We start from the raw sequence: 9,157 nt of genomic DNA on the forward strand, positions 1-9,157 counted from the left end.
CTTCAGAGAACCAGGGATTTTCCCTGCCCTTAACTCTATACCTTTTATAAGGGGCATGTTTATCAATGATTGACATAAGCATTTCCGCAAAATAAAACCAGGCTAGTTCAACATCAGGTATTAAGGAGACCCTGCTCCAATCCTCGAAATTAAGATCAAATCTGTAGAACTGTTCACTAAAGTGTTTTGTATCACGTTTTGTGATGTAACGAGGTTTAACTTTTGGAATTCTTGTATCCCTGACACCTTCAATAACACAGTGGTCACTCACGTCATATGGAAATACATTTACAGAGGTATACTTATGAGGATTATTAGTAATAAACAAATCAATTAAAGTAGATTTTTCTGGGCATTTATGGTTTGGACGAGTGGGAGAATCAATTAACTGTGTAAAATTCATTGAGTTACAGTATGTTTTAAATTCATTTGAGGCTGGTGACTGCCAGTCCCAGTTTAGATCACCACAGAGGGCTATCTCGTTGTCAGATAATTTAGAAAGAATATCAAATAAGTAGGACAAGGTTTCCTTAGCTGCAGAAGGAGGTCTGTAGCAACCAACAACAGTAATATGACAGCCCTTGGACAACTCAACCTGTAAAGCTAGAATTTCAAACTGATTAGGTATTGACTTCTTGACCAATACTTTAGTGTGGAATTTACATTTAGAATACACAATTATTCCACCACCATGTTTAACATGATCAGCACAACTTATATTGTAACCATTAATAGAAACAACACTATCATTAATAGATTTGTTCAACCAACACTCAGAAATTACAATTATATCAGCATTAGTTGTCTGTGCCCAAACTCTAACAAAGTCTATTTTAGGTAGAATACTACGGACATTTAAATGAATAATACCCAGACCAGATCTTAAGCTAAAATCAGCAGCAGTTTGAATAATTAAAATCAGGGCCAGGGTTAGACTGAACATTGCCAGATAACAACAACAGCAACACAATCAAGCACCGTGATTTAAAAATTTTGGTTGAGTTACACTTCGCATCTGTGCAATGAATCGACAATAAAAGAGCATTCGAGGGAACAATGAAACATGTTTTAAGCACATAGCAACACATCAAACCGATAGACAGTTTAACAGGTAAAATAGTAGCAGTTCGACTCTGTGATTGTATCGAGTTGATACGGGAAGTACATGTTTGGAAGTTGGGTTTGGAAGCTGAGTAGAACCAGAGAGGAGAGCAGTCTCCCCAGCTCACTCGCACAGGGGTTCCCAGCGTAGCCCCAGCGTGGTCCGATAAAGAAACGTACGAAGAGGAGGATCGGTACGCGCAAAGTCACTGGTGTTTAGTGTGTAGCGTGGTGCGTGTGTGTGTGAGCTGGCAGGGACAAGGACCAAGAGAGCAGAGTCGGGAGAGAGGTACCTGACCCAGGCTAGGAGTGATAGCAGGTAGACAGGCAGGTAGGCAGGCAGGTAGGAGCAGGTGAGCGCAGGCTGCAGGTGGAGAACGCCAGCAAGGCAAAGCGGAATGATTACCATTAACCTCTCGCAGGGATCTGCGTGCTCTGACCCAGGCTAGGAGTGATAGCAGGTAGGAGCAGGTGAGCGCAGGCTGCAAGTGGAGAACGCCAGCAAGGCAAAGCGGAGTAATAATCCAAGCAAATTTCCAAAATTAATCCATGCAGTAAGGCAATGAGAGCGAAGTGAAGCAGGTTTAAAAGAAATGGTCCCAAAGGTATAAAAACCAAGTAAAACTACATTAAATCTGATGTTTGGCACAAGCATGAAAGGGCAAATCTGGGCAGTCAGGACCTGATTGTCCAGAGTCATATGTGTCATATGTCAGATGGGTTGTTAGATTTTCTTCTAATACTAATTCTGGTTAGCTTAATTACTTTATCACAGATAACCTGTCTCCCTTAACCATGTGGGATCTTTTCATGCAGGGATCAAACCATGCAGATTGTGGAAAGAACAAGAAATGGAAGAGAGGTTACATCAAGTGTTTATGAAGGTGTGAGTGGGCGGGCAGCATATGAGATGCTCGCTGGGGAGGATTTGGCACCTGTTGCGGCCAGATGGGCTTGACGGCATGAACCTCGAAGCAGGCAACATGCCAAGGCTCGTCTTAGTAGAACAGGCACCGTAACAACGTCCTGTTCATTTGTTTGCTTGATTTTTTGATTTTCCTACCAGTGACTTACCAGCAAGTACTCTGCGTAGGGTCCCAATATTGTACCTACAAGGCTTTAACACATTATGAAAAACAACACAATATGCCTATTTTGCCAAAAGAGCATTTCAAAGGTCTTGCTCTGAGGGTCAATCAATGTAGGGCCAATATACAACAATCTTGAGGTGCTTTACAAAAGAACAGGGAAAGACCTTACTCATTGTTATGTGACGAAATAAAATGGGATGGGGGAGATGGGATAAACTGCAGAAAGAATTTCTTCTTTGTATTTCTCGTGTTCCTGTTGTCCACACTTCCTTGCCGCGGAGGTGGAGGTCGGAGCAGGCCGTGCATAAATAAGGCTGGCGGTGGTTGTGGGGACGACACAGTCTGATGGTGGTGGCTGGGCGTCAGGTGGTAATAGTGCCAGATAATCTCGCTGAAGGTTGGGGGAGCTCCGTCTGCTCGAGAGCCTGGCTTCTGCTGCCGGGCCAAGGCCCCTGGGCTTTATGGCCACCATTGGAGTTCCTCCTTGCCAAACTAACAAACTAAACCTTTATGAACTCTGCTTTGTGAGCATGAACACAGTCATCCTTGAACAGGAAAGGGCATTTCTCTTACAGTTGCCAGAAAGTTGTAACCCCAGATGCCTAAAAGCATTCTTATTAAATTACAGTGCATCGCTCAAAACCTGGAAATAATGGCCCCCGGTGATTATCCCTCTTCAAGCATCCACACAGAGAGAAAAAGGTGACCTATCACTTCAAGGAACATGTTTAACTGCCCCCCCCCCCAGTCCAGCTGGTCGTGCTATACACAGCCCCAGCCGACACTGGCATTATGCATGTTAATGTCAGGGCTTTGGTGCCGCTGCTTGGAAACTTAAAAAGGGCAAATCTAGTAGGCCAGAAAATGCACAATAAAAAACTTCAAATATGGGATCCTATGACACATGCTGCATGTTGTTCACCACCAACAATGATTGCAACCTTTTGGACTTTTGCAGGTGCAAGGGATTGTTTGGGAGGCTCTTTTGTGAATGATCTTTTAGAAATGTACATCTGCCACATGAATCTGCCACACTTGCTGTACACTGACTGTTCGTGATGGAAACTTAAATGTCACAGACTACTTTCACAATCAATTGAGGGTGGATAGAGGACAGGTGGATTAAATATATAAAACCGTCTTTTTCCATCAACAAATGTTAAACCTGCAGACAGGAACTCGGCGTAGTAATCATCTGTGACCTTTGAAAAGTGTATTCCAAATAACATTCAGTCAGGTTTTGATCGTCTAAGGAGCATTTAAAAAAAAAAAAAATGATGTACCTCCTCTGTCGAAAAGGTCACACTTTTTTAATACATTTTGGTTGTTATGTTCGTTATTCATTGCTCATTGTGTCTTCAGTACAAAATGTGGACCAAGCCCTGTTAAGCCTCTCTTCATTGGTTAATGTAAATTCACAAGAAATGCTACTTCAACGATTCAAAATGTTTCCAGTAAAATAAAGATTCTCTGGGGCATTTAGCTGTATGCTTAATTATTCTCTCTTTTCTTAATTATAAGAAAAGGGTATTCTCTGTCTGTCGTATCCATGGTTACCTGATTTACAGACTACCCTTGCTTTCTTATCTTCCTTGTTTACATATTAAACTTTTCATCAAAACAAATCAGTGTTTAGTTTTCAGTAGTGTTGTTGTCAAGACCCAAAAGACTAAGACATCCCGAGAAAAGAGTGCTCCCAGACTGAGACAAGACCAACACCAAGGCAGGACTAGTCAAAACCAAGACCAAGACCGTAGATATCACAGAAAAATCATCATCTAGTGTGCAGGGGGCATGTCACTCACTTTGAACTGTAACACCGGGGAGGTTGCGCCCGTAACCATTCTTGATTTAAAATCTGTAGTCCACCCAGTCTGAGACCATGACAAGAAAGAGTAAAAATGCTTTCAAGTCCGAGATGAGGACTGAGACCTCCAAATAGTGGTCTCCAGACCGGTTTCGAGTACGACAACACTATCGTTCAGGGATAAATAGGGTTGGACTTTTACAGCAATTTCAATACTCGATATCCATATGAACGTGAAGCTACTGGAGTACTCACTAATTCATTAATATTTTATCACTGTAAATAAATACATCAAAAAATTGACCGGCCGGTGGCCCGTTATGTTTTCTACGGTGTCCAGCTCAATATCAATATTTCAAATCCCAATTCTGAATAAAATGACAAGTGATGGTAGATGTATACTATATTAGTGGTATAACTAGATATAAAAAAAAACATAAACATGGAGCTCTGTCGTATCATCCAGAAGGTCCAAACTTTATTCGGACACCACCGTAAACTCATCCAACAGTACTAAAGCCCAGCACTTCTCTTTCTACCCTTCAAAAAACGTGTTCTGGATACTGTTAACAAGAGATAAACTGAAATTCACGGAGCTTTCTGCTAACTCACGGAGTCTTTTAACCTAGTACAGCATGTATCTGGGCCAACTCACAACAGGAGCCACACATTAGATTTCGTTTTTACACTGGGTTTGAGCATTATTTCGATGGCCTTGGAAAACCTTTTTTTATCTCAGATCATTTGTGTGTCTACTTCAGCACTGTTTTTGACACTGCCCCAAAATACCCCAGCTGTAATATACGTTCACATATCTTTAATGAACATAGTGCTTCTAAATGTTTTAATTCTTCTTCCCTTGGCCTACTAAAACAAACTCCATCTGTACTATCTCAACCCAGTGACTTAGTTAATAGCTTTAAAAATCTCTGCCAATCCACCTTAGATGCTATTGCTCCAATTAAACACAGATAAGTAAGTACAGAAAGCCATTTCCAAAAACCTGACCTCGGATAAATAACAGCATACAAAGTTTAAAAAGATCTTGTAGAAGAAGAGAAAGGAAATGGAAGAAGACCAAATAACATGTTCACTATCTGTGTATGAAAGACCTTCTGACTTCATTTAACAATGAAGTAAAAAACGCAAGAGTCAACTATTTCTCTAACCTGATCACCAATAACAACCCAAATCCACGATTTCTATTTAATCGACTTATTAACACTGCCACAGGGCTCAATTCTTGGTTCAGTCTTGTTTTCCCTTTATATGCTCCCACTAGGATATATTATGAATCACTTTGAGGGGGTCCCCTATCACTGTTATGCTGATGATACGCGAATATATCTGTCATTCAAGTCAGACAATATCAGCCGCTTAAACAATTTAGTGGATTGCATAGCCACCATTGAGAAATGGATGAGCTCTAATTTTCTGCAGCTTCATACAGGGACGACAGAGGTCATTTTCTTTGGCCCAGATCATATAGCAAGCAAATTCAAGCCGCTCAATTGGTCCTCTTGAACCCAATATAAAAACAACAGGTAGAAATCTAGGTATTACATGTGATTCACAGCTTAACTTCATTCCGTACATCAATAATCTCATTAAATCTTGTTACTACCACCTCAGAGACATTAGTAAACTGAAATCAGCTCTGTCTTTCCCTGATCTAAAGAAGCTTATTCATGCCTGTGTCTTTTCACGTTTGGACTACTGCAACTCACTTTTCACTTGCCTTAGTCAGTCCTCAATGGCCAGACTCCATCAAGTGCAGAATGATGCTGCTCTGATTTTAACAAATACAAACCACAGGCCCCACATTAGCCCAATCGTTTCCTCCCTCCATTGGCTGCCCGTTACTTACAGGGTTGATTTTAAAATTATTTTAACAACTTTTAACCCCCCCCCCCATTACTCACTAATGTTTTATCCTATGTATTCTGTAAAGCACTTTGTAACCTTGTTTAGATAAGTGCTATATAAATTAAGGTATTATTATTATTATTATTAGTATTATTATTACACTAGGACAAAATAAGTTACAGTAACACTTGACCCACTGGAGACATCTGTCTACGAGTCTGTAGTAGCAACAACTTCATCAAATCAGCCTCTAATTCTGCTTCTACTTATTCATCTTTTCCACTCGTTAGCTGCAATGCTGTCTTTGTTTGACGAATGCCATTTGATGTAAGCCTTCTCCTTCCACAAAACCTAATGGAAGCATATCTCTATTCAGCAGTTTTGTTAGCAGGCTAATGTTAGTAGGCTTCCCTACTATGGTACCAACTAGTGGTTGGGCGATATGACCTGAGAATAATATCACAATATTGTGCTACCAATAACTGCATTATATCATAGTATAACAGTTTTTAAATGGATTGAAATGGACCACAGACCAGAGAAAGATGCTTTTACAAATCACTCTGTGTTCAGTCCTCAGTGTGTTGTAGTTTGTATGCCATCTGTTTGGCTTTCTCCAGAGTTTTGTTAACTGTTGCTGAACACACTGCATCTCTTAATATGGCTCCGTGGCAGAGTATCACTGTTGTGTGTTACAGTATTTACAGCCACTTGTAAAATGGATCTCACACAGAGGATCAGCCATACAGCCTGCTTCTTTATATCATCTTGGACTTGAGACAAGCGAGTCATCAGTTGATACACACATATCTGTTGTAATGGAGATGCAAAACCATTTCATTCCATCACATAGCCTAAGCTAAAGCGCCAGGCAGGCAGTAATAGATGCCCAGTGAGCGAGCAAACCCACTTAATGTTGCTGTTATTTGCTGAAACTTGGAAAGAATGTTGTGCCACAATTCACTTATAGTAAACGCTGAAACCTGCTCTGACACAGGGAGGAGGTGGTGCTCTTTGATCAGTGAGCATGTGAAAGCGCTGCTCCGAGAGTAAGGGCAAAACATGCAGAAGGCTAGGGGACTCAATCTGAGCTGTTACAAATCACAATTTGGCACTATTTTTACTTACTGCCACTGTGGCTGCAAGGTTGTCCAATCGGTGTTGACCTGTCTGTGCACCAAAACCAATCGTGTCTATTTAAAGCAGTAATGATGGTGTAGCATAACAATGTGTCGTTTACCACCCACCCCTAGTACCCTCACAACGACCTGTGCTAACTGGTGCTAACAGGGCTAGCAAAGATGTGATGCAAGACCTCCTGTTGTTCCGGACATCCCTGCTCATGGCTGACATGGTTCGTGTGTAACAGACTGTGGCTGGAGACGTTTACTGTTTATTATTTTCTTACCAAGAAAAATCCGTTAGGTGAACCCAAACATTTTTTTACACATGTAAGGCTGACTGAGTTTCACTGTATCCTAATCTATACTCCAAAACTGTTATTCTAACCCAATTTCATGCGACAATTGCTGTTTTGTTGTGCCACCCGACACATTCTGTCCCTCCAACAAGACTCCCTCTGGAGGGCCCTGAGCCCCACAGGAGACTGAATATCAGAACAAATGATCTGGTTGTTTGGATGGACTTTGTGCTGGCTTTCTCCCAAAAGAGCAGGGGAATAGACAAGGCATGAAGCTGCTGGTCGGGGTGTGACAAAATAAAAAAAAAATAAGCTTCCATTCGCACACATACACACAGTGTGCAAAGAAAAAACAGTAATGCTTCATACTCCCCATAATCTTCAGATGATTAAACACCCCGTTGGGAAGGTGTTTAATAAAATAATAGTGGTAACGTAGCTGAGAACAACATCATTCCATCAATTAAAACCTTCAAATCATAGTCTTATAATCAGATGGCCCCAGTTTGCTATGGACTTAAGTAGTGGCATTTTATCAAAATAATTGAGTTAAAGGTACATCAATGTATTCAGAAATACTCAAGCTATCGTAATTGTCAAAACATTTTCTCTGTAATGAAATCATATGCACATGAAGCTGATTTTGTTTTATTATTGGTTTATTTGAATCAGGGACAGTCTACAAAAAAGAAACATTAGTCTCAAAAGAGGAAAGATGATTTGTACCAGATTTAGCTAACTAGCTCATTTCCATCTGTTGTCCCTGGGCAGATTTGAGGTGATGAATTTTGGTGACAAGCACATAGCACAGGTAAATTTCAACCGGTAAAACCAGCAGCTGAACTGAAGATAATACGATTTCATCTCAACAAAGAACAAGCCAAGAAAGATATGGATTTAAAATACTTTATTGTTGCTTTTTTTCTTTCACTTACAAGTCTTTGTTTTTTCAATTATCTTTTGATCTCACGTTCCTGCAAAAGAAAAATACATTTAAGTTTAATTGTTTCCCATGCCTGGTAATAAGTTAAGGTGCTGAATCACCTTCTTTTCGTATTCCAGTTTCTCCACCTCTAGTTTCACCTTTTTTGAGAATTTGTTTTACTTCAATTCCAAGTAGTTTAGATATTATATCCAGCTCCAAGGTCCTCTTGTACAGAGCTCTCACCTTGTCTGCTCCAACCTGAAACAAACAATACACATATCATTTAATCATATTATAGTTGCTTTAACATTTAAGCATCGACCCTTTGCAAGGCTCAATTTGTCATGATTTGGTCTTATTTAGTTTTGTATTGCAGAGGTGGTTTCCATGTTTTAATTTCTACTGTCTATCCTAGTGTTGCTTGTTTCCCTTGTGTGTTATCTTAATGGTTCCTAGTTTAATCTTTAGTGTTCAGTGTTTTCTTTTATAATCTGTTATCCTAGTGTTTCTCTTCGTTAGAGTGTGTCTTGATGTTAAATTCTCTGTGTCTTAAGTGTTTCATGTTTTTATATTGTAGTTATCTTTATTCCTGCCTCTGTGTGTTTCCCTCCAGTCTTGATTGCCCTGATTGTCTTCACCTGTGTCATTAGTCTCACCTGTGTCTGATTACCCCATGTCTATTTAGTCTCAGTGTTTCTTCCCTACTGTGTTAGATCATTGCTGTATGTCAGCGGCAGCCTGTCAGAATTCCTATTTGTTCTTTGTGGATACCTCTGTTCTTTACCGTTTGTGTGTTTTTTTTTCAGTTGGACATTTTGGATTTGATTTTAAAATAGTCTATGTTTGCCATTGTGTTTAAAAATAAAATTGTTTTCCATATCCTGCACTTGGGTCCTCCTATACGTTGATTTTCAGCAAACATTGACACATTGAAGAAGGTGCAAATA

Source organism: Labrus bergylta, chromosome 21 (genome assembly GCF_963930695.1).
Source record: "Labrus bergylta chromosome 21, fLabBer1.1, whole genome shotgun sequence".
NCBI lineage: Eukaryota > Metazoa > Chordata > Actinopteri > Labriformes > Labridae > Labrus > Labrus bergylta.